The sequence below is a fragment of the Agelaius tricolor genome, unplaced genomic scaffold, assembly GCF_023055355.1.
Source record: "Agelaius tricolor isolate 1412-34295 unplaced genomic scaffold, bAgeTri1.0.p SCAF_5, whole genome shotgun sequence".
Taxonomy (NCBI): Eukaryota; Metazoa; Chordata; class Aves; order Passeriformes; family Icteridae; genus Agelaius; species Agelaius tricolor.
Window position 1 is genome coordinate 45,427,689 of NW_027269265.1, and position 26,014 is coordinate 45,453,702.

Here is a 26,014-nt window from a genome sequence, read left to right on the forward strand (position 1 = left end):
GGACTTCCATACGGGTTGATATGCATTGCCTACATTGGGAGATTAATGTCTGGAAAGGAGGTGGTGTGAAACTGCTGGCTGGGTTTGTGTTCATTGGAGGTGAAATCCTGTACCTGGCTTGGTGTTGGGAATATTATTGTATTGGCATATCATGGAAAGCATGGACCAGTTACAAGAAAACAACTTGTATTTCTAAGTTTGGGTGTTGTTTCTTAAGCTGCTCTCCTGCTCTGCAGAACATGAGCAACTTGGATCATTTAATTCTTCACAACCTGTCCTGTAATGAGAAATTATTTCCAGACAGGTCCAGAATTTGCTTGACTTCCTGTGGCTGACTTTCAGCTCATATTCCCATCCAGCTGTGAGGTATCATCCTTCTGCTTTATCCTCCCATGAACTGCCTAATGTTAAAGTAAATCAGAAGTGAGAGGATATTATCTTCATAGTAGGAGTTTACTTATATCTTAAGTGATACAAGGTTTTGATACAGCCACAGCATATTTCTTTAGTGTAGTCTTAGTGCAGATAGCAACAGCAGCACTTCTTATAGTTGCAAATTCAATCTATGTTTTCAGTAGAGTAGTGGGTTCTAGTGTAGTAATGGATGGGCATCAGCCAAGCGTTGGGTGCAACACTGGCTGTACAAAGGGAATAACAACATGCATGTATGAAGTATAGACTAGAGAGTAGTTTTGGACTGTGCCACGCTGAAGGTGAGTCAAAAGAGCAAAGGCAGATGGCAGAAGCTGCTGGCGAGAGGCAAAGACAAGACATCATCATTGTTACTGACTTGTGGGCTTGTCATGATTCTGACAAGAAAGGTGCTGGTTAGCCATAATTCTGTGAGACTGCTAGTGGCCAGTGAACAGCTGTTATCCCTGCAAGTTTAATTTCCACCTGTAGCATTTAATCCACTTTGCCAGCTCTTGTGTGAGTGTAGCAAACTGCAAGACAGAAGGACAACCAAATCAAAGTGCTTTAAATTTCTTTTCTTGAGGGTGGGTACTTCTTTGTCTTCTATGAATTTCTGAAGTTTCACGTTCGGCTGTCTGTCTCATCACAGACTTGTGTGGAGCTTTGCTTTTTTTAAATACCTATTTTTATGTATATGTGATTCTTTTTTTCCTATTTCCCCTCACTTTTTGAAGTATATGCAAACAACTGCTTGTATCCTGTACTGGCCAGTCTGCCTCAAAAAACCCCAGAAATTTCCCAAGGTAAACCTATTAAAGAGGTGTCGTGATAGATGGATTTGAAGGGCAGATCTTGGTTGCAAGATGGACCAATAAGTTCAAGTGTTGTCTCTGTAATGTGTGAAAACCGAGGGGCAGAGAAGTGAAGACTCCAAGCGCTGTTGGTAGCTGCTTTGCCTGGGTAATAGGGATCAGGTCAGGAGGTAAAGAACTGCATCTACTGTCAAGTTTCTTTAACTAATATGGTGCAATGTGGCATTGCTGTAACTGATTCAGCACAAAACTTCTGAAAACCATTCAATAATTTAAAGTTGTTGATTCCGAACCCAGGCAGGGTCTCCTGACAGAGTGCAAAATATTCTGATGTACTTGCAGCAGTTTATGCCAGCCTACATTTCTACAGTGGAACTTGGAGCAAACACAGAAAGTGTGTTTGAAAGTAATGTTAATTTTTGATGAGGTGCATTTGGTTTTCCAGAGGCCTAGTGGTGGTAAGGATCCCATTAAATCTGTTTCTTGAATCCTTCTCCAAAGGGAAGATGTTTGGGGCACCAGCAATATGTATTATTTTTTAGTGTCTTTGGTATAGAAACTTAGTACCTAGGTATTGATTTAGATGCTTTCTGAACTGTGCAGGTAAGTGTGGGTTACAAACTCTAATTGATCCTGTCCAAAGGTGATAATTTGACTCCAGTGCAGATCACAAATATTCAATGTATTCCGTGCAGTTACTCTATGATAAGTCTCTCATCTTGTCACCAGTTCTGGTACTGGTGTGAGTGAGCGTGTTCCTCTTTGGGCAGTGTGAATGCTGCTGTCCTGGCTCACATGGACCTGTGCTGTGCTTCCCACTCTGAGTGGGTCACATCCAGCACTGTGGCCAAGCCCCAGCGCTCGGAAGTCGCTGCACAGCGTCTCTGCTGGCCCAGCCGTGCTCCATGGCCTGGCCAGCAGTGTTATTTGTAATGGCTGATGGCTCTCAGCAATGCTGCTGCTCTGCCAGCACGGGGCCTGGGGCACAGCCAGCTGCTCCGTGGCCAGACGGAAGAGCAGAGCAGAGGGAGTGCTGCAATCCGAGATGGAAACGCACTTGGATTGTGTGTTTTGGATGGTTGGTTTAGGAGAGCAAAAGATCAAAACTTGCCTTAAAACTACAAATGTGTTAGTGGTAACTTAAAGTTACTGCAAAGGGCAAGGATAGGGGAGGTGTGTCTTCTCCCTGGAAGTACCATGGTAAAATTTGTATGATGTCATTTACTGTTTTGCAGATTTTCTGGGTGGAAAATGTGTATCTTGGTGTATCCATGGCAACAAAATTAAGGAAGCAGTTGTTTTAAGTCACTAGCTTAAAAGAATAAGCTGCAAAGCTTTAAAAATCCCCCCAACAAGTGAATACTTTGCAGATGTTACAATACCAGGAAACTCAGAATGCCATGTCCTTGAGTGCTTTACTCATTCGTTGAGGTAGGAAATTAGGTGATGTGTAAACTGTTGTTGTTAGCACCAAAATTTCCTTTGCCCTCAGTGGCTGATTTTCTGGTCTACCTTGCTTCTGCACAGGTGCTTCTAAGCGTTTACTCAGGGCATGTCTGTGGGATAACATTTACCTGCTGCTCCCTGTGGAGCTGGGTGCTCACTGGGAGCATGGTGGCCCTTGGTTCAGCTCCCAGCTGTGCAGCAGGCTCCTTGGGAAGGTCACTTCTGTCTTCCTGCACTCTGTCAAGTGTTGTGGATGACCTCAGGACAGCTTGAATGTTGCTGTGAGTCACTGTCATGCCACAAACACCTCTGAAAGAGTGTGGTGTGACCCTGGACCTAGCAGCTAGTAAATAATCAATCAGCTCAGGCAGGGCTGTACTACCCTTGCTCAGAGGGAGCTGGGAGGGTGGGGAGGATCCTGCACTTGCTGGTTCTGTCATCCTCGTGGTGTCTCAGGTCCACAGCCAGAACAGTGTGGGAAGAATAGTCCTTAGGCTTATAAGGATGACAGAGGGACAAGTGTGTGTAATAGTGGGATACTGTAAGAGATGTATCAGCTCTTTGGGAACTGGAATATTTCCTTTAGAAAATACCTTTGATCTCTGTTTAAAGGCTTGCAGTTGGCTATGTTCACTGGGGGTATATTTCAGGAGCTAAGTACCTGTCATATTTTAAAAACACCCTATGTTTCCCAAAGCCCTTGAACAATTTTAAGAATCATTGGATGAGTACTGGAATCAATGCATTTAAACAGTGCTATGTCTATATTTGTTTGTGTGTATAATCATAGATATGCAATTAAATGTATTCTCTGAAAAGAAACCTCTTCAATGGTAAATTTGAAATAATGATAAATCAGGTTGAGATTTAAATGTTCCCTAACCATTTAATAGCATCTAAATTAAGAAATATTTGCTAGTGCAGGTTTGGCTAGGGCTTTAAAGGAAAATGAAAGTGCTCGAACCACAGGAAATCAATGGCCTAATCGTCTGGAAAAAGAGTTCATTGCAGTGCCAGGATAACCTGTGAGAGCAATAGCCTATTCTGCAGGTGTAGGGAGAATATTTGTCATTGAAGTTCTACAGCAGAAGCAGTTCCATGGCAGGTAACTTGTGAGGTTGTGAGACTGATGGGGAGTTGAGAATGTCATATATAGCTTGGGATTTGATTAGTGTCAGGGAGGGATTTGAGAAAGACTAAATGAGGAATGGTGAGATAGTCTCTTTATTTTGGTAGAAGCAGTCGCATTTCCTTACTTTCTTTCATTATAGATAATACTCTTTTAGAAACAATTTAAAACCTGCAATTTTAAACCTGCTTTCTTCTCTTGTTGAGTGGGATCTGCAGGTTGTGCTCTGGGTGGGGGACACGGTGGCAGCCACAGGCAAGAGGCTCTGCCCTGGTGCTGCCCCTTGGCACAGCTACCCACTGTGAAGGGGCTTTGGTCCCAGCAGTGAAAGTCTGGAGTGGTGAGTGTGACTGACAGTGGCTTCTGGATGGTCAGACAGGAAGGTTCCCTTAACAAGAGTTTTCTTCCAAGGATGGTAAAAGTTAAGCAAATAAAAAATCACAGCAAAACAAAGGAAGAAACAAATAAAAAAAAACCAACCCTAATCACCCCAACTTTAATAAAAAGCAAATCCACATCTAAAATGGGAAAAAAATGAAACTTGAATAAATGTGTTGTTTATTGCATATCTTCTTAGTTAAATGAATGGTGTTGTATCTTAACAAATTTGCATGCTGAACTTTAATGTGTGGGATATTTAAATCTGAACATCTATATGTTTTATAGTTACTAATCAGGGAGAATGAGCCCCTTTTTTAGGCATAGCAGCTAAAACCAGAAACCAAGTTTAAAGCTGTAGACCTTAATTATGGTTTCATGTTTTTAACTTACAATAATTTTGAGTTAATTATGAATTTTGAAAGTATTACTACTATGACCTGCACTAATAATTTATCTTCGTTATGAATGAACAGTCAGCATCAGGAAACCTTTCCTTCTTGACAGGTACAGAAGGGTGTCATGGGAGCTGCTCCTGTGCTCTCTGGTGAGATGTACCATGTCCTGCAGAGATTTTCTTGGAATCTAGAAACACTAGATACAAAGGCAGGCCTTGGGAGTTATGTGACAATGAAGGAAAGCAGTGATTGAAGCAGAGAGACCTTCAGGGGCTGACTGTGTTCACTCCTTTGTTTACCTGCTTTGAGGAGTAACTGCCCTAGACTGCACTGGGACACTCTCATCCTTCCCCAGGGATGGGTTGTTTGTGTTGCTGATTCTATCTACACTGCCTTGGGTATGGAAGAATGGAAAGGCTCATCTTTTTGCTCTGTATTTGGGAATAAAAGTCATAAAAGTGAAAGCTGCTCTGTATGAGAACAGGCTTTGTTACCAATTAGACTGAAACTTGGGAGGAGCCAAAGCAGGATCACAGATCTTGCAGCTATCAGTGCTAAGTGCTGAGCATAGATGACTTTGCAAGCAGAAACATAGGATGCAAATATTTAACAAAGCCTTTCTCAGGCTCACAGGAGGGATGCAGAGTGCGAGTTGATGTTTGGAGTAGAATGCCTGGGTGACAATCTGCTGTTTGCACTAACTCAAATAGAAGTTACACATGCTCATCAGTTTAAGAGCTGATATGTAAATGTGCTGCAGTTCCATATCCTGGACTATGTCAAGAATAACTCCAGAAAGTAAAATCAATCCAGTGGTTTCCAGAGACAAGAGTGAACTAATGTTGTGGGAATATGGTTGTCAGGGTTATGCTGATCTAAGGAGGATAAGAATAGCGTAGAATTCAGGAAATCCTGAAATAGGAGTGGGAAGGGAATAACTATTTTTATATTCCCCAATGTTTTATATATATATATAAGATATATAAGATACCAGCTGGAGATAGCTTATCTGGCAGATTTGCTGGGGCTTGAGTACATGGTGATGGCTATGGGCATGGCAGGAGAGTAGTCTTTCTTGACAGTGTGAAGATGTCTTGCATCAAGCAATAGAAATGGAAGGAAGAGCTTTCAAATGATTGCAAGTTGTCAAGTGGAGTTTTGTTTGAGGGGAGACCATGTGGGAAAAAAATACAATGTTACTTTAATAAAAAAAAAATCATAAATAAAAAAGCAGGAGTGGGTAGGAGACTGGTGGGTGGTGGTAAAGAGAAGACTCTTGCTGACATTTCTTTTTGGTATTTTTCCTCTTAAAAACAAGAGCAGGCAGTCAAGCAGTACTCATGTCTGCTTTAAAATATATTTAATATCTTTTCCACAGCCTCTTGTGTTTAGTAGGACTTCAGAGAATAGCTTTTTTTTCTTTTTCTTTCTTGTTTTAATCTATTCTTTCCTTTTTTTCTTCTTTTTTTTCTTTTACTTTTTTTTCTGTTACAGGCACTGTGTGCCAATACAGGAGTTCAGTCAGTCAGCAAATTCCCTGAATTAGCTGCAGTAGTTGAAAGCAGAGACTGAGAAAGGCCCCTTGCCACTGGTGAAGGTGACTGTGCCTAATCTGTGTGGTGCTGGCAAGTTCTGTGTTCTCTTCATGGCAGGGAAGTTGACTTGTGCTACACATGTATGTCCTATGTGCTGTTGTGACACAAATTGGAGCATTTCTCTGCTGTCCTTGTCAAAATCTGACCCTGGGTGTCTGTGACAGCTGGCAAAAAGAGGTCCCATAGTAAGGCCTCATGGGAAGACCCACACAGCAAAGCCTTTTTAGGACCAACATCAAATGCCATTGATGATGTCTCTGTTGATAATGGTTCTGTTTCTTAGGATTGCTGCCCAAATGACTGCAGTTTGGAATTTATCACAGTTTGGGTGTTGTCTCAAAATAGGAAGGATGAAGCTGTTTTCTGGTTTTAGGGGAGGAAAGAAATTGTTGATTGAGCTCAGATGAATGAAAACCCAGGCAGTATTAGCACATCATGGTACCAAGTATTTCCAGCCACATCCACCCTTTGTCTTCAAAAAATCCAGTAAGTCTCTCACCTTTGTGCTTTGCAAAATCATGGAGCACATCCTCCTGAAAACTGTGATGAGGGACATGGAAAATAAGGAGATGACTGGTGACAAACAACATGGCTTCACTAAGGGCAAATCTTAGAAATCTGGTGGACTTCCATGGCAGTGTTACAGAGGTGGTAGATGAGGGAAGGGTGACTGATGTCATCTGCCTGGCCTTGTGCAAAGCATTTGTTGTGTCACATAACGTCCTTGTCTCTAAAATAGAGAGAAATTAATCTGATGGCTGGACCACTCAGTGGACAAGGACCAGCTGGACAGATGGGCCCATGCAAACCTCATGAAGTTCAAGGGAAACACAAGGTCCTGCACTTGGTGGGGGCAATCCCAAGCACAAATACAGACTGGGCAACAGTGGATTGAGAGCAGCTCTAAGGAGAAGGGCTTGGCGCAGGGTATTGGTGGGTGAAAAAAAGGAATATGACCTGACAATGTCTGCTTACACTCCAGGAAACCAAGTGTGTCCTGGACTGCATCCAAAGCAGCGTGGCCAGCAGGTCAGGGAGGTGCTCCTTCCCCTCTGCTCCGCTCCAGTGAGGCTCCACCTGCATCCAGCTCTGGGCCCACCAACACAGAAGGATGTGGACCTGTTGGAATGGGCCCAGGGGAAGGCCACAAAAATGACCAGAGCATCTGGAGCATCTCTCCTTTGAGGACAGGCTGGGGGTGTTGGGGTTGTTCAGCCTGGAAGATTTTATAGCAGTTTTCTGGTATTTAGCAGGTCAAGAGGAAAAATGAACAGGGAGTGTAGTGATAGAATGAGGTGCAATGGTTTTAAAGTGAAAGAGGGTAGATTTCAATTAGGTATTTGGAAGAATCATGATGATTAGACAGCGGAACAGGTTGTAGAGAACTTATAGCTGCCTCATCCCTGGAAATGTTGAAGGCCAGGATGGATGGGGCTTTGGGCAGGCTGGTCTAATGAAAGGTGAATTTGTCCATGGCAGGGGGGTTGGACAAGATGATTTTTGAAGTCCATTCCAACCAAACCATTGTGTGATGCTCTGAAGTAGCAGCAAGCTCTAGAAAGTACTAGACCAAAGAGAGGTGTTCTGCATCTAGAAACCAGGTTCCTTGACCAGTGTGCAGATAAATACAAGCCCTAAGGAAAAATTGTCCTGTGTTACAGGAGGAAGTCACTTTGATCTCTGTATTTGACAGGAGTGCCAAGGGAGGAATGGAAGAGTGAGTATAGATGTTTCAAAGCAAGGAAATCGGAGAGCAGGACTTTCATCTAATTCAGAGTGTCCAGGTTCCTGGAAAGCTGAGCTGTCTATGACGGATTTTTGATCAGACAGTTTGAATTTGACACTGGGACTCAATTCACCTGCTTTTATTAAGCTGTAGCTTCCCCCACTAAGAACTTGTGAAGTTAGCCTGAAAAAAAACCCAAAAAAACCCAACCTCTTAAATGGTTGGGAGTTGTTAGGGTGTTTTTTTGATGGACTCCAGGTGGTGTGGGATGTGCCAAAGAGCCTGGAAGCACTTGACACAAGCCAGGACAGAAAGACTGAAAACATGCCTCTGGTCTCTGGAGCAGGATGTCTGGAGTAGCTGGATTTGAGGGGGGGCTGAGTAGCTCTAACTGGAGTTCCATTGCAGATGAGGTTTTGTTACTAAACTTAAGGCTTAGAGGCCCATTGTGCTCAGCAGCACATGATAACTAGATATGGATATCTTGTAAAAGAAGAGACAGAAAAAAACCCAGCCTGAGAATAAAGGTGGGACACAAGCAGACAAAATGTTTTGCCTGGGGTTATACAGCAGGTCGTGTGTGGAGAGGGAAGTGGAGCCCTGGAGCTCTCTGCTGGTGGATGTCTTCTAGACATGAGGAGTAGATTTAGATGCAGCCTACAGCGGTCATGCAGTCTGATCAGCCCTGCCTCATGTGGCTTTATTAATGTTTTTTAATGGGCATGATGAAGATAGGGTGGTACTGGGCTTGATGCTTTGAGAGACTGCCTAGAGTAGAGGCTAGACAGTGTTAAAGGAATAAAGTAGGTATTTATTAAAAGGCCTTCAAAGGATACACCTTGGGCACTACAAGAGCCCAGCCGTGGCTACACCCAAGATGAACAACAAGTCATGAGTTTTTACACTTTTGTAAGTTTTGGTCCATTTACATGTTGGGGTTAATTGTCCCATTACAGCTTCAGGTCATGAAGTCCCATCCTCCCAGATTGCTCTCCTCAATTTGCTGTTGTTGATACTTTTTGGGCCTGAAGCTGCAATGGTGTCCTTGGTTCTCGGGCTGGAAAAGGATTGTCTGACTTAACTGTGAGGAGAACTTGCTAACACTTCATATAAAGTTCAGAGTTATATACTAATGCAGTACAGAATCTGGAAAATCTGAGAGCTAAAACATTAAGCATCAGGCTGTACACAACTACCCAGGCTTGCTGCAGGCAGTGTTGTGTGTGCATGCTCCAGCATCTTCTCTGCCTTATCTCTTGAGCTGTTCCTTAGCTCTGCTGGAAGCACGTGTGACTGCAGTGTGGATACAGACTTCCTCCTGCATTCCTGTAGAAAAGATAAGGCGTGCCGTGGGTTCCTGTGCATCTGTGCTTGTGTTTACTGCACTCTCTAGGGATGCAAATGAATGATAAAGGCTGGGTCAGGCCAGTGGTCTGTCTAACTTGTTTTCTTTTTTCAGCTGCCAAGAGCACCTGCTTGAACCAGCCAATGTCAGTCCACAAAAGTCATGGAGAAAAAAGGATTTGTTTGAATTGTTATTACTAGAGATTCTAGCTTGTTCTTACTTCATGATTGAGTTTGTTTTTATAGGAAGAATCTTTGCTGTTATGAGTCACTCTGGCTTAAAAGCAGGATTTTGCTTTCAGATGCCTTTTGCCTTAAAAGGTGATGTTGCTCCTGGTATTTATCAAGTTTAGAGAAAAAAAATCGAAAAATCATCAGGCAGCTCATTCTTCTCAAGAAACACCTGAAACTTCCATAGTTATTTGTTTTAGAAAAATCAAAATAAAGCAATGCTTAGTGAATGCATTGCTGATGTCTCTTCTGGGCCAGCTTGATTTATTTAACAGTAAAATATCAGACAGTGACACTCCTGCATCTAACAGGGATGTAGCCTGCTTGCCGGTGTGTTAGATTTCTAGACCATCTGGAAATTAGTGTCATTAAACACCTGAAATAACAAGATTAAAAAAACCAGACAAACAACAGCAAAAAAGGTTGGAGTTAAACTATGGCAAGTCAGGCACAATTGATCTACAGACCTAATGCCTTTCAAGTGAGTAGATAAAGCACAATCTCAGCTGTGTGTGGTCACCAAGGATGGAACAGTTCTTTTTTAGAGGTTGGATTTTTAACCCTACATAATTTACGGTGGTTAATTCCACTGTGCTTAAGTATAGAATCTATCTGCAGTTCCAAACTTAATGCTGAGGAAATGTATACACTACCAAAAATCTTGTGGCAAAAAACAGTGGTGTAATTCATTATCAACTATAAAGCTGCCATGGAAAAGGAAGGGATTATTCTTCCCAAAAGGTTTTGGCTATGGCTCTGACCTGCTGCTTTTGTAGGTAGAGCTAACCTGTTATGCATTGGCTGATTATGCATTTAAATGTTTCTATGCATTTGAATATAGCTATATACTCACTTTTCTCTATGCAGCATCACTTGGTGAAGTTTTACCCCTCCCAGCAGAAGATGCTTTTTATTTGAGGGTATTTATTGCATAAACTGCTTCCACAAAACTAAGCTTGTTTCCTTGGCATTTGTCAGCCTCAGAAACTTGAAGGTTTACAAATATTTACCAGTTTCACTTTTTCTTGCTATGACCTTTTCCCTGTATAGCAAACAGAAACCCACACTCTCTTCTGAATACTTTCTGTGCGTTGTTCCTTGGGACTCACAAAGCTTATTTCTTGTGCTGCTGGTGGACTGTAAGTCACAGCCTGCTGTGCTGTAGACACTCTTTACCTGGACTTCTCTCTGCATGCCCAGTGCGCCTTATTCTCTTGCCATTGCATGGTCACTCTCACATCTTACTAGTTTGTGAGTGGAGTCAATGATAAAATCACCTCTTTTTAATTTTTTTTTTTTAATTCTGTATTGAAAATGTGCAAGAAGAGATTTTCTCCAGTAACTTAATGTTTATTTGGTGACCCAAGTTTCATTTTAGTAACAATCGCCGCTGAGGTTGGCGAGTGTGGGGGGAAGTAGGGAGGTGAGGTGAAGGAGATAACAGTAATATTGGATTGAAAAGTTTGTTCCTGAAGTGACTCCTGATGACCACCTGCCTGTTTTACTCATGAGTCTGTTGTTTTGTGTCTTGCAGTGGCATCACTGAAGGGGACAGCTGTTACTGCTGTGGGAGATCAAGAGCTCCTTCCAATTGCATCTTCTGTGTCATCTGCAGAACCCCCAGTTACAGTGAGTTTCTCCTGCACACACTCTGTTTCTTCCAGTGAGGATTTGTTAGCTGTAATATGTGATAATTTTGTGCTTCTCTATTTATACTTTGTCAGTTCACTTGCTACTGCAAAAAGCTTTGATTTATGAATCCCAGGCCAAAAGATTGCATACACTTCTTATCCCCCCAAACCTCATACCTGAAGCTCATAGTTGCAAATTCTTCCGACCAGCTGCATACCCTGTGAGGGAAATGATCAAAGACTGTGTGCTTTGGGTGAGTGTTCTGATTATTCATCCAATAGCCAAGATGAGAAGTGGACAAAATATTTTGTTCCCAAGAATAGCTTCAGAAAGAAAAGCTTATTTAAATAAAAAATGGAGGAAAAAAAAGTATTACTTGAGCAAAGAAGATTAAACTTGTTCAGAGTGCCAGAAACGCATCATACCTGTGTGACATCTAGTCATGGGCATGGCAGGTGAAAATAGAGGGTGACTCAGTGCTGGAGTGTTCCTGAGTCTGTACCTAGATATACTCTTAAAATGAGATAATGGAATTTTCTCTGCTGTGCAAGAGAGCTACCTAATTCAGTGCTATTTGGAAACCGAATGAAAACTCTTGAAAATTCTCATTCCCCCTTTCAGTTTCGACCTAAAGGAAATGAAGAAAATGCTTCCCTAATCCTGCCAGCTGTCTGTGAATGCCCATGTAACGTATAACTTGTCTGTGATTCTTTTGTCAATAATTCTCTTCTGCTAATAACTCAGTAAAACAGACTCAGGTGATTTCAGTATTTTTCATAACAATGATAACAATTGCTTGCAAGGCCATCTCCAGTTTTCAGCCAATTCTGACAACTGGTTGGAAGAGCTGAATTGTCTTCTGAATTCCTATGTGGAATCCATCTGCAAGACTAAAACGGTGGGAGCACTTCTATGCATGTGGAAGTGTTTGTTTTGATGAAAACTTGAGGACTAAATGAACAAAAAAACCCTGAGTGCTTAAGGGGCTGTCAGACACTTGTACAGTTAAATGGCATTGAATGTTGACATGGTCTAGATTTCGAGTTGTGAAGCTGAGTGTACAGGAATTAATTGTACTCAGGTAATGGATTCTCCTGAGAACTAATAGCAGTAACAAGAGGAACAATGCCTTAAGAGGAAAATGCCCTCAAATCTGTGGAAAGCTTTTAGCAAATGATTTTGGCACGATGTATACTTCTAGCCTGTGTCAATATTGCAGATGTGTAAATTATACATGACTTACAAAATAAGAAAATTTGCTTCTAGGGAGCTCTTGTGTTTTGCCTGTAAGGATGGAGCCAGCCTGCAACATATGTAGAGAATATTACCTGTCAGAAATTGAATATTGAGTGAAAGTAATCGTTTTAATCAAGAGTAGTTAAAAGTGAGGCTGAGTTGAAGGAAAAAACAACTGCTCAGCTGGAAGACTGCTTCCAGTGCTGCAGACATGCCCTGAGATGCATGCTTTCTGTATTAGGAATATTGATCAGGGCCATGGTTGTACCTTGCATTACCACTGTTCTTCCTGATAATTGCAACCAAGATTTCTTAACTCTTTGAATTCTGCTCCTTTCTCTGCACCCAAGTTCAAAATACTTGGTGCTGGTGTATTCGATGAAGGAGAGCACTGCTCAAAGGAGCAGTTTCTTGGTTCACGGATAGATAACTTGCAGAATCTACTGGCTGAGGCAAAGACATTCTGGCTTATATCAATTTGTATTCCTGACAAATCATCTGTAGTAATTGTGGGTGTTTTCTTAGGAGAGTTGCTATAAAGGGGTGTCATTGAGGGCAGTGGCTGTATGCACAGTCTGAGATACACTGAGCTGAGTGCTGTAAAGGAGCCTGAGACTTTGTGTTTCTTCCTTCTCCTTCTTTACAGTACCTTGGGAGAGCTGAATCCCTCTTGAAACCAGGGAAGCCACCTCCAGTTAAAACTAGCTGACAACAGAGGGATGAGGTTGCAGATGAGTGATGTCAAAGACATTTGTGTGCTACAACATTTGGCTCCGGCATCCTTGAGGAGGCAGAACTCTGCAGTTGTAGCTGCTTGTAGGGCTCTGTGCAGAGCAGGTCAGCCCTGGTGCAATGCTGGATGCACAGTGGATACTGGTAGCCCTGTGGGGGATGTATTTTCTTTCTTAACCCACTGCAATCTGGACTTTTTGCTCTCATGTCATTGTTCTTTGTTGAGCCATCAGACTTCCTGAACAAGCTGCACAAGTGAATGCTGGCAGATGTGTCTGTTGGAAAGAGAATGGTCTGGTAGCTATCTTAGAGCTCTGCAAGTCCAGTTTCAGCTCCATGATCTGCTTACAGATCCCCTCTGAGAATTCAGTAATGTGATTCAGTCTCTGTGCCAATTTCCTGTCTTTTAAAGGACACTGTTGACTTTGGGTGGGATCTGAGGGTAAACATAGAGCCAGTGAATGCTCCAGTAGAGTGACTGAAGAAGTAACATAATGTGTAACCAGGATGTCTTTCTCTAATATTTCTGCACAGCCTAAATAGTATCCCTGAAGTGTTTTTAGCAGTCAAGGTGAGAAGATGAGCACTGTGGATGGGGAATGCAGGGTTGTGTATCATGGCTGTGATGCTGCTGAGCATGTGTGAGATCCCAGCGTGCATTGTCCCACTCTGATCACTGAGGATGTCTTGCCTCTCTGAGTGAAAGTGCTTGCTTGGACCTGGGACACCAGATGTTAGCTTGGGTTCACACTCCTCACCTGGGATTTCGCTGGCAGGTGCTACCATGTTCCTCATGTGACTCTGCCTTGTGTAGCCTCATCTGCTTAACTCCTCTGGCCTGCCTGTTTCATGTTGGCTTCCAGTATTTACTTTAGGGTCATAGTAAAGTCTTTCACCTTGCTTTCCAAATGTCACTGGGCAAAGTCCTTTTCAGAACCTGGCTATTTCATGGCTGTACAGCCTACCTCAGAATATTTGCTGTCCCTGATCTGTGAACGAATAAGATCTTTATAGGATTGGCAGCTATAAAGCATTCCCTCTGAACTCTGAGATGAAAGTGAGACATTTCCTTTCTCCTTCCAGAGGGCTGATCTGCTGTAAGAGGAGGGAGGTGGTGTCCTTTCCTAAGATGTAACTCCTATCAGGTATCATAGCAGTGTCTGTGGCACTCCAGGGCAGCATGCTCTGATGCCTCATGCTATGGGAAACTGGGAATGAAAGGTGACTCTGCCAAGAGGCTTCTGTCTGCATTGGTGGGATAGCACACGTGGCTCCTATGGCATTACCTGGAGCTCACTGGTGATACAGTGGAAGGGAAATAAGGGAAAATTAGGTTTGGGTTCAAATATTCAGATTGCAAGGATACTCCCTGGAGCTGATCAGCTTGCTTGCTAATGGCATAGCACAGGGAACAGAATAAAGAGTTTGTTTGGTTTTGCACTGCAAATACATAAGCCACCCTTGCTTTGGCTTCCAGCCCAGGGTGAAAAGGCTGGCTGATCACCCTGCTCTTTCAGTGTTGACAGCTGTTGTTGTCAGGGACAGATGTGACTTGGGTCTAAGATAGGGATAACAGTGTGAGTGCTTTTACTGGCAAGGTAGATTTTTAGGAGATAATGCAGTTTGTCTGTTGCACAGTTAAAGGGAAACGATAAAGGCTTTTCTGTTCTCTTGGTGGATTTTTCTCAATTTTTTTCATATTGATTCCTCTGATGCCAGGAGATTTGCTCAAATATTCTAGCACTTAACGGTCCCAGATTATATCTTTGGTTCATTCAGTTTCAAACCATTCCTCCTCATTCCAAAACCAGTTATCTTACTAGCATGGAAGCAGGCAGTTCTGGGATACCACTGGTTCTGCAGATCTAAGTCTCTGTGTTTGATCCTTAAAAAAATGTTTTGGAAAGCAGAACAAGAAAACAGTGTAGGAATTTGGTGGGCAGATAAACTGCATTCCTGTTTCAGGCTGTTTATTCATAGCTTTAAGGCAAAAGTAGGCTATTTTTAACTTGCTTTTTTTCCCTCCATATTAACCAAAACAAATTTCCCTCTCGAAGGAGAGGGTGGAGTTGGGAGGAAGGAAGGGTGGAATTGAAACCATTTCATTAAATCAGTTTAAATATCATTAACACACGATTTTGTTTTTACATTACCGTTCTGAGCACAGAAGAGTCTCTTTACACTTTCCAAAGAGGGGGGAAGCTTTGTGTACAGAGGGGGTGAGTGAAGGCATTGGAGACAATGAAGTGGTTATGGAAAGCTTATGACTTTTGCTTGGAGCGAACTGTCAGGAGGGTAATGCAGCTCTCCTGACTCCTGGTGTCGGTGTTTTGATGGTTTGTGGTAAACTGCTTCTGAAGCAGAGAGAGCAAGAGCAGTTCCAGCAATTTCCTTACTAGGCAGATGTGACTTTGGCTGTAACTTCCATGATTACTGACTTCAGTGTGGTGCAGTAAGGGTGGCTGAATCCAGGGCCTGTGGATCAGGTTTGTAGAAGGAAGAATAAATACTTCATACTTTGAGACTGAATGATAACCCAGGAGCCAGTGCAGAGCATTGCTGTTCTCTGAATCTCTTGCACTTTGATGTTGATTCTTCGGTACCTTTTAGTTCTCCTTCCCTCTGTTGATAAGAGCTGAATGATCTTGACAGTGAAACATCTGTGAAGTTCACCTCTGGTGGTGGGGTGTAGAGCTCCTCATGCTGTCCTGTCTGACTGCACATGTTACTCAAGATTAGATCCTAAATGATCTCTTCTTGCAATGTTTTACTCCTGCTGTGTGTTCTCCCACACTGTAGGAGAGCTGATGAAAAACAGAAGTTGTCTTTGTGTCTAAAGAAAATCAAAACTTTCCTGTTTTAGAAATACACAGGAAACCTGCCCCTAAACATGCAAACCCCTCTCATCCAGTGGTAGCTTGTTACCGAGTTATTGAACTCTGTGCGTGAGCTTAGACCTAGAAAGACAACCTGATTTTCCAAGCCTGAGTCCCAGGGAGGACTTCCTGCTCTTGAGGGATCAATGTGGGGCCAGAGCCCTTTCTGTAGACTCTTGGGTTCTCTGTCTATCTGCTTTCTTCTCCTCTTTGGCTTCTCCCACTGGGGAGCTGCTCCAGATCACAGCTACTTCATACTCAGATTTCTCTGACCTCCAGCCAAGGGGAGTTTGTGGTTGGTTTATCTCATTTCTGCACCACGATAATCCTATGGCTTAAATGTCTCTTTGCATTTCTTGCAGCTCCCTCTCCTCAAGTGTGTTTGCAGGCAGTGATCCTGTCCTCTGTTGTGCTGTGTTTTGTCAGCTTAAGTCAAACTTTCCTGAGAGAGGCCTCTTAGTCTAACCAGCACTTCCATGCACCTGATTTCAGTTCAGTAAATGGTCTTTGAATTTTGCTGTGACCAGCAGAACAACTCACAATAAATGTCTGAGGGCTGCTTGCATTAATGCTGATTTCAACCTCTAACCATTAATTGTGGCTTGATTATAATATAAATATACATGTGTGTGTTTGAGCAGACTCCTCTGGTCTTGCTTTGAGAACTTCAAGTAACAGTAGCTCTTTCTGTACAAGGATAGTTCTGTCAATGGCTGGTTACTTTGATGTTTAACTAGGTACCTTAATTTGAATATGCTGCCTTCAGTCACTGCATCCTGAAATGCCTTTCCTTGTTAGTTTACAGAGGCTTTTGTTATCACAAATCTGATTTTGCTTAGAAGTGCTCTAATACCTGTAGGGCTATGTAAAGCAATTAGTAAATTACAGTAGTTTGTATTTCAGAAATAAAACACTCTTATTCCAAGAAAAAGTCCTTTTTAAGGTGTGTTTGAGTATCCAAAAATGACTCTCTATCAGCTTGCATCTCCAGATGACACTACGCACTGCATCAGCAAGAGTATATGCAAAGAATGAAAATAAAGTCCATTATTTATGACCCTCTCTCTGAGATTCCCTGGCTTATGTGAGAAAAGTGGAACTGCTTGGAAATACTTTCCTTCCCCCTGGATTTCTGGCTTCTTTGAAGGTTGTCTTGATCTTTGTGAATAATCTTGGGTTTATACGTTTGATTTCATGCCAGCAAACTAAATCTTTCTGTAATGTGCATTCCTTCAGGCTTTGTATATCATGAAGATTTGAGGGATATCTCCCACTGTTTGGTGTTAGTGCTGTTTTCCTTCTGCTGACACCAAAGCAAAGCAGGATGTGGTTGTGAGCAAGGCACAGCCTGCTGTGCACAGCGTCAGAGTTTGTTACCTGGCTGTGCTGCCTGTCCGTGAGCAAACTGCACAATTGCTCCCTGAGTCTGCTTTAAACTGGGGGCAGTGACACTGTGCCTGGCCCTGCTGAGCTCTTGGACTTCCTAAACCCTTCCAAAGACACTCTCTCTCACACCTTGGCCATTGGGCTTACAGGGATGCTAACACAGGGCTGCTAGTGGAGATTAACTTTGCTCCCAAAACCCACCTGATCTAGCAAGACAACACTCACTGCTGGCAATATTCCTTCTTAGGATGCTGGTCAAGGGGTCTGTGATTTTCTTTTTCATTCTTTGTGCTCTCCCAATATCTGGTTTTTGTTCCACACTGTCTCTTGTAATATACTCTAAATTAGTGGCTTCTAACCTTTTTGGAACAACAAACACTAAGTTTCTGGCAGGCTGAGCTCCTTGTTTGTCATACATCACTGTTCTCACATTCAGAGTGCAGTAATTTTGCTTATTGGAGAGGCTACAAACATTTATCTTGCTTCTGTGATATTCTAGTGGGGGAACCATTGTGTTGCTCTCAGCATAAGGGCTGTTTTTCTTCTGCTTCACAGTGCCTTCCTCTAAAGTTTTGATTAAATGTGCAGTAATACAAATACATTTGTCCTAAAATCAATTGAGTGTATACCACATGCCTTTAAAAAAAACCCCAAAACCCCAATGGATATAAGTTGCCTTCTGAGTTTAAACTGAAATCCTACCATGAAAAAATTAATTGGTGATTAATTTTGGCAAAATACTTTCAGGCACTTAACTTCGATAATCATTATTTAATTTATAATTATTAATAAATCCTTTCACAATGACACGATTTTGCCTTTAGCAAATGCCTGTGAGCCACTCCTGCTAGATTACTCTGCCAGTATGTGTATATAATTTATCAGATATGCATGTTAAGAGAGTAGCACTAACTTTTTAAGAAGGCGCCTTTAACCGGGTACACCTTCTCTTAGATGACTGCCATCCTTGTTCTCTGGGTATCCTTTACACCATTTAAAGACTATCATAAACTCAGCAATTAAAATAACTTGCCATACATCCCATTGTCATTGAATAATTTTTCACTTATGCAATTATAGAGTCTTCTACTTTCTCTTTTCATGTTTTTCTGGAGGGAGACAGTGCTCTTCTGCTTTAAAAAGTATTCTTTTTCTGCTTTGTCACAAGTGTTGTTAGTTCATTCTGCATTACTTTTTTAGTCACTTGCTCTAGTCCTTTAAAACTGCAATTACATAATTCATGTAAATTTAGATAGGGAACGATGAAGATCTCTCACGTCTATTTTTTTTGTCCTTCTTGGAAGCTAGGAAGAATTCAGGTTAGGATTCTGGCAAGTAATTAGCATTTGAAATGGAGGTTAAGGTTGGACAGTTTCTCACGTGTGATGGAGGAGATGATTCTGGAGTGTTTGGGAAAAGTAATCTCTCAGTTTTAATAAAGGACTGGTTTTGAGTCCTGAAGTAGCTTCCCCATAGCTATGTGTTGGGGTTGGTGGTGGTTGTTTTTTTAATTTTTTTTTTTTTTTTTTTCTCTCCTTGTCAGAGGAGAAAGTCAGTGTCTAGAATAAGGCTGATTTTGTTTGTATCACAGCAGTGTTCACAAGCCCCAGGTGGCAGCTCCTTCTGTGTAAGCACTGTGCAACTGCAGGACAAGAAATGGTTCCTGATCAGAAGGCTTCAGCCCATGTGGGATAACTGATCACTGTGTTAGTAAATGCTCCTGCCTAAATAGAGACTTCATCCTGGCTGTGCCCAGCCCTTCCAGGTGGAGGGAACACAGTTCAGGTGAGAGCTGTACTTTGTGCATACACAGTGCACTTGGTCTGTGTAGAGTAGCTGTAATTGTTTCCCAGGTGTGAAGCTTGGGAAACATCCTTGCCCACAGGCTGCTGCTTTCCCTGAGTAGCACCTGGAGAAAGACAGTGACCAGCAGTGGGCTGCTGGTGTCCTGGTGAAGGTGGCACAGTCCTGCCTGTGCTTTTCCCAGAGAGCCCCTTGCAATTGAACAGGGAGAGGAGCTCTGGGCTGTGTGGGTTGTTCTTGCAGCCTGCTCCCACCCATCTGTGTTATGGGACAATTCAGCACCTGTCAGGAGAGAGATAAGGGAACAGCTTAGGGTTCAACTTCTATTAAGAGCTCGTCAGTTTGGGCTATGTGAGCTCTTCTGCCAGGCTGTATATTAGGACATTTGCAGGCTACATCATTAAGTTCTATTTAAGGACTCATTTGCCTTGTTCACTTTACAAAAAGGCTGTTTTAGCAGAAATCTGGAGCTTATCATCTTCCCCTCTGCTCCTGAAATCTGCGCTTAAACCCAGGATTAGGAGCTGATGGACAGCTCTGATGACATGAATCTAAGGGACAATAATTCAAAACTGTCAGTCTTGTGAATTTTCCTGCAATGCTTGTGAGCATCACTAAGCTCTATTTGTATCAATCTGTAGGCTCAGGAATAGTGTTGCTTCCACTTGCATTTTCCTTGCATTTCAAAGGCTATATCTTCAACTATAAGGGCTGCATCTTGATCCATTTTAAATGGTAACACAGATTGCATAGAAGCCTGAGACTTTGTATTTGCATTCTCCAGAGTGAGATTTCCAGTCGCCATAGTGAGAAGTGGATTAATTGCTGCAAACTCCATGTGTGTACTTAAATCTCATCTCTGCAGTCATTTTGATGCTTTGAGCCCACCATTAGCTTCAGATGCCTATAGCCCAGCTGTCTGCCCCTGACTGACTTATATGGGCTCTCCTTCCAGACAGGAAAGGGAAAGAGATATTTTAGAACATAGTTCATCTGGCCCTGCTTTAGCCAACTGCTTTAGAAACAGATGAATCCTGTCCTGCAGGTGACTGTGTCTCTCCACTGACTGTGTCAGATGTTGATGTCAACATTTGCTGAAATGAAACCTGTGTGAGATATATCCAGTTTTAAATGTAACTGATCAGGCATTTTCACTGAAGTGTAGTTCCCAGCCGGCAAACACGTCCTGGTGCCCAGGGAGCTGGTTGTGTGCTGTAACTTTCTCTACTTTTATTCTCCAGCTCTTTATCTAGAGAATGAAAATTATTCCATCATGACAGGAACACTGGCCTTTAGAAAGCTCCTTTTATCTACACAAATACTTTCTGCGGTATTTTTCCACTTTTGCTTATCCATCTTAGAGCTGGATTAACTTCAGAAAGACCTTGTATGGAACTCTGAGGCACATTTATTTCTTTGACCAGTAAATCAGTATTATAGTTTCCTGGGGCCTGGAAAAGAGGGTATTATTATGGAGTTATACTAAGTCCACTTTCCTGAATGCTGAGTTTCCGAGGAAAAGATATAAATCTCCCCTGTGCAGGAGAAGAAGCTATATGAAAAAGGCTTCAGGTGCCTTAGTCTCTTTGTGTTTATGCTTGCTTGCCTTTCTTTTCTACCTTCCTCCCTCTTTCCTCAGGTGTTGCTATATATTACTTAATCTCCTTTGAGGTAAGTATAGCTTCTCTGTCCCTGTGTGGAACACATTAGTATTCAGAAGAGCCTTTTTCTGTGTCAGAGCCAATATTTTGCTTCTTTGTAACCCTAACCTTCTTGGAACTCTCCAGCTAATATTTTTCTTTCCTTCTGTCTTTTATTGACTGTGGTACATTGAGTATTGCTTCCCTCCCCAGTAACTTTTTTGTTTTTGGCTCATGACTAATACATCCATTTTATGAAGGCATGAAACCTATTTACAGAGGAGAGGAAAGCAAAGCTGATTGCAGGGGCTTGATGGAAGTGGCAATAAGGAAGCACAGGCTCTCGAGTCATGTGTTTTGTATAGATGAGGTCTAGCATGCAGCAGAGAGGCACAAATTCTGTGGCTCCACAGGATCCTTCTGGCTGTTTCTGGTCCGTCTGGGAAGAGTTGGGCTGAGGTTTGCTGGCAAGGGTTGAGGTGAGCAGAGAGGGTGACAATGGGGTTCCATCCCCCAGCTCATGCCAGAGGAGAGGACATCCCAGCTGCTTTGCTCCTCTGTGTCTCTTCCCCACCATTCTTTGTCTGCTTGCACTGCAAACTGTGTCCAGAAGAAAATTTATTCCTCCAATCACAGTACAAAACACAGTGTGTGGAGCTTTGCATCCTGTCCCCTGCTCCCCTTTTTCTTCCTTTCCTCTGTGTTCTGCTGTCATTTTAGGAGACACTGAAGGAGTTCCAGTAACTGAAGCTAGTTCTCACATAACTTTTCTCCCATTCCCTCCCCTCCTCACTGTAGTCAAATAGCCTTGACACAATTTCATTATATGCGTGTTTTAGAAGGAATTCTCGTGGCACACAAGGGACGAGGGATGACTTAACCTGCTTTGCAAATATGTATCATCATCTTCACATGTTGAAGCTCTCAAATAATTTCTGCCAGGATCTTCTCATCCACAGCAGATTTTTGGACCACAGAACTGACATATATGGGGAATAATAGTCTGTGTAGGAAGACCTGGGTAGTTTTCTGGTGTGGAGAGGGGGGTCTCACTGGCTGCTTTGGTTCTGGTTGGGATCCCCTGAAGTTCTAGGGAGATAATACTTTGGGTTGCCAAGGTATTCTGGTAGTGAGGGATTAAGAAAAGTAGACAGCATTGTGGCTGTGAGGAAAAACACTTTTTATTTGTTTGGGAATATTATTTGAGAGCACCCTTCCTTTTATCATAGATTAAATGTGGTTGTAGCTTCTCTGGTTTCATCTGACAAGCTTAGGGCCTGAAATGCAGACCTGTGATTCAGGGTTGCAGACCAGTGTTTTAAGTGTCTGTTCTGGCATTTCACTAGCAGAGTTGTCTTGTTCACAACTGGTCTCTTAAAGGATGCAGCTAACTTGTCACATTTAGGCCACCAAGTTGCTGATTCAGTCAGTCAGTGTTGTTGGTTATTTGCATTTAAGTGCAAAACGCTCCTTCAAATAACTTTTTTTTTTTTTTGGGCAGTCCAAATTTTGATAACTCTCAGGCTTCTCTATAATTTGCAGATGATCTAGTCTCAGGTTTGCACCTTTCCTTTGGTGCTTTCCCAGCCTTTTGTTGTCCAATCAAAACTGGTAATGGTCACCCATAAGCTATTCAGAAACTTTTGATTCTCTGGTTTAAAAGTACTGTAAATCTACTTCACAGATGACAAATCTGGTCACCTAGGCAAATAAACAAAAACAATCAACACACCAGAATTTTTCAAGATGAGGTAAAGCTCTGACAGGAATAGAGCAGTAGGAGAGAGTTGGTGGTGGGGAAATCTGACAAGTTAATTTATTTTTGGTGTTTTAATTGGATCGATTGGGAGACAGAAAGAAAAGATGGTGCAGGAGACAAGAGTCATGGAGTCCTGGGAAAGGGGAGCAAGGAAGCAACTGTAAACATGACCAGCAAAATAATCCACTTTGTGTGCAAAGTCCATTTAAATGTAAATTACCCAAAGTGATTTTTAGTGGAATTTTTTATCAGCACAGTGTAGAAAGACAGAATTATTTTCTCCCTTGTTTAAATACGTGATGCAGACAGCTGTAGAGAGCTATAAACATCCCTCATCCCTCTACCTCCTCCCACCCACTTCTTTCCTTTAGGCTCCTTGGAGCTGTTCCCTGCAGCAATGCTTCCAGGTAGTGACAGTGTGGATGTTCACTTCAGTCACCAGAGCCCTGTCAGGGCCAATTAGCATCCTAATGACTGGCATGTACCATCTTGGCAACGTTCAGTCGGTGCTCTGCACCAGGGGACCTCTCCTCTAAAGAACCCATCTTGTCTCATCTGGACGGACTGTCCTGCTCACAGAAACCTGTAAAAAAAAAAAAAGGAAATTTCCATTTCATCTTGTCTTCTGAGTCCCAGGGGCTTCAACACTGAACAAATATACTGTCCTTTCTTTTTGCTGAAAATGATGAATCTTGGCTTCAGGGAGGGGAAAAAAATCAAACCACTGCTCTTGCAGGTACTGAGGACTTTGGGCTGAAGCTTCAATGAGGCAAAGTAATGCAGTACTTGTTCTTCAGAGCTTTGTTGAATGAGAGCAATCAAAGACCAGCCACATAGTCTTTAAATATTGAGTACCTGGCCGGTATGAGGCCTAAAGTGGTACTTTCCTGAAATTACTGCTACCTGTTGTTTGGTGGTCTGCTGCAAAATGCACTTCAGTAGCATCTGCTGTCAAAATGGTGCTTTTGTTGTTCAATCAAACCACAGCTGAATGCAGTGCAGGGATCTTTTGGGTAGCACAGGCCAGGGCATGCAGGTGAGGAGATTTAGGGGAGGTTTCACAGCAACTCAGGGAGTCCAGGGTGACCCTCAGCACCCTTTGTCAGTGTGGAGATTGTCAAGGCTGTGTACTCTGCTCTGCCAGACTGGAAGAGGAACATGTCTAGCAGCAGCAGAGCAAAATGCTGCAGTATTAAATCACCCCATCCCTGTGCTGGGTTTTATTGTTCAGTGGCAGTGTGCTTTCAAGACAAACTCACACATCTATCCTGATTTTCAGCCCTAAAAGTCACTGTTTCTTCTTGTTAATATGGCACTGCTGTCCAATCCTGCCATGTCCTAGCTCTTCAGTGGCTTAAATGCAGCGCTGTGATGCCAGGGCCAGCTGGTTGGCACAGCTGGCACAGCCAGACTGGCTCATCTGGAGGGAGAGGTCAGCAGTTTAATGGCCCTTAAGAGGAGCCAAATCAGTGGCAGTGCCAAAGAGCAGCTGAAGGGCAGTGTGTTACCATGGCTGGACTGAAGCTGCAGTGGGGAGGATTTCAGTTTATGGGGCTGTGGAGGTGGCACCTTACACTGGTAACAGAGCCCTGTACTACTTGAACTGGCATTGCTAACATTCTGAGGACAAAAAAAAAATTTCTTCCCTGTAAGGGGCAGCTAATCTTGAATGTGAACACTGGAGAGTGAATGAGAATTATTATTTTTAAGGTCAGAACTATTCTTAAAACACACACAAAAAAATAGCCCTGCCATCCCCTAGCCCAGTGTGCAAGGCTGAAAGACAGCACATTAACATATCCACATGGTGCATATGCTATTTTTAACATTGCTGTGAGAATTTTCCTGAATTTTTTGAATGGCGTTTGCATTTACTTATCAGAATGCTGTCATATTCCTATCATGACTTTTTAAATCCTGAACTTGATGTTTTCATTGATCTTCTGCAATGTCACAAGAACTTGATGGCCAGGAAGGCTGCAGGTACATAGATAGGAGCACTGTGTTTGTTCAAGTACTTGCCTGCACCTCTTCTCTCTTCTGGATGTGTCCCCAAAAGACCTAAACCTGTGCCCTGGAGCCTTTCCTCAGAAGTGCCACCTTGAATGTCATGGTATCTGCTTCAGTCTGGTTTGTAGTGCACTGAGCCAGCTCTCATGCATGAGGTATAGTAAAATCAGCAAGGCTGACTGACTGCATGCTCACAAAGTACCCAAACAGAAGCCTTCCTGAAATGGCCCAATGATTTGAATTCTTCCTTTTGTGATCTCTTTTATGTGCATGATTTAGTTTGTAGGTACTTCTGAGACTGATGCCCTCTGTCCCTCCCTTGTGGGTCCCTGAGCATCCCCAAATCTGACATTTTAGGCATCACACAGTCATGATAGCTGCTTTCCCAGGGCATCTTGCATTAAACTCTACTGAAGGTCACACTTAGTTTTTCTTAACAAACATTGAGGCCAAAAATTTAAGATAAAACATAGCTTCTAATAAAAGTGTGATTATTGTATCATCATCTCTCTTGAGAAGCTTAGGTGCTTAGTGAAGTGTCAAGTATTAGATGAAATGGAGAGAGTTGGCAGAGCTGATGTAAAAGATGGATAATAACAGTGAAGATTTTCCCACATTAGTCTGTCTGTATTCCTAATCCTTTCCCAGAGCTGTTCTACCTCTTCCTTCAGAGTAAGGAACTAACCAGGTTTCTGTGGCCTGTTTAACAAGAGGATAGTGCTCTGCTGCTTTCCAAAATGTGTATGGGAAGAGAGCATGTAAGCTCCCAGGCAAGGGTTCAGGGGTCCTGACACAGATTTTTGGCAATTAAGCACACATATCACCTGGAAGCCAGGGGCTGGTTAGTTGTCCATGCTGCAGAGAGGGGCAGAGCCATAGCATGAGCCAGCCCTCCTGTCCCAGTGGAGCTTCAGAGCCAGCTGGTTTCTTAGGACTGGAGCCAGAGGCTGAGAGTTAGGGATTCAGGACTGAGGCTCGAGGGTGATCCCCAACTGCCCAGGAGAACATAAATCTCATTGGTGTGATTATAGACATATCTAGTGTGGCCAAATCTGCAAAAAATCATATAGATCTCTAACTCCCACTGATCTTGAGAGGATTAGGCACCTACATGACTTTGTATGCCAAAACTGCCTGCTTCACTTCTTCTTTTGCAAAATCAATAGAATACCACATCTTCTTATTACTTCCCAGTCTGGCTTTGTAAAGATGCAAGGGATTTATCCCTTGGATTTGTTTCTAAATCAGTGGGGACATGCTCTCAGTTGGGACTCTCATCACAGGGTAATTATTGCTTAATGTCAGGGTACAGAGCTGTCACACACAGTTTTCTGCTCAAGCACATAGTCAGACATCAGTCTGCAGCTCAAATATGGTCAAACCAATAATCTGAGTACTCAGTTTTCTGTAGTGCAGGACAATTCCCAGAGATTAATGTAAATGTAAGAGCCTTTCTAATGGAAGCAA

The 26,014-nt window shown here is 42.7% G+C and overlaps 1 protein-coding gene across 2 annotated transcripts in view; it reads left to right on the forward strand.

Annotated features, from left to right (window-relative positions):
• TSPAN4 (tetraspanin 4) overlaps positions 1 to 26,014 on the forward strand; it is a 420,581-nt gene that overhangs the window by 57,237 nt on the left and 337,330 nt on the right. For both annotated transcript variants that reach the window (XM_071427692.1, XM_071427693.1), the window contains exon 2: positions 11,008 to 11,102. The gene's annotated coding sequence lies outside the window, so the exon portion shown is untranslated. The remainder of the gene's footprint in view (positions 1 to 11,007; positions 11,103 to 26,014) is intronic.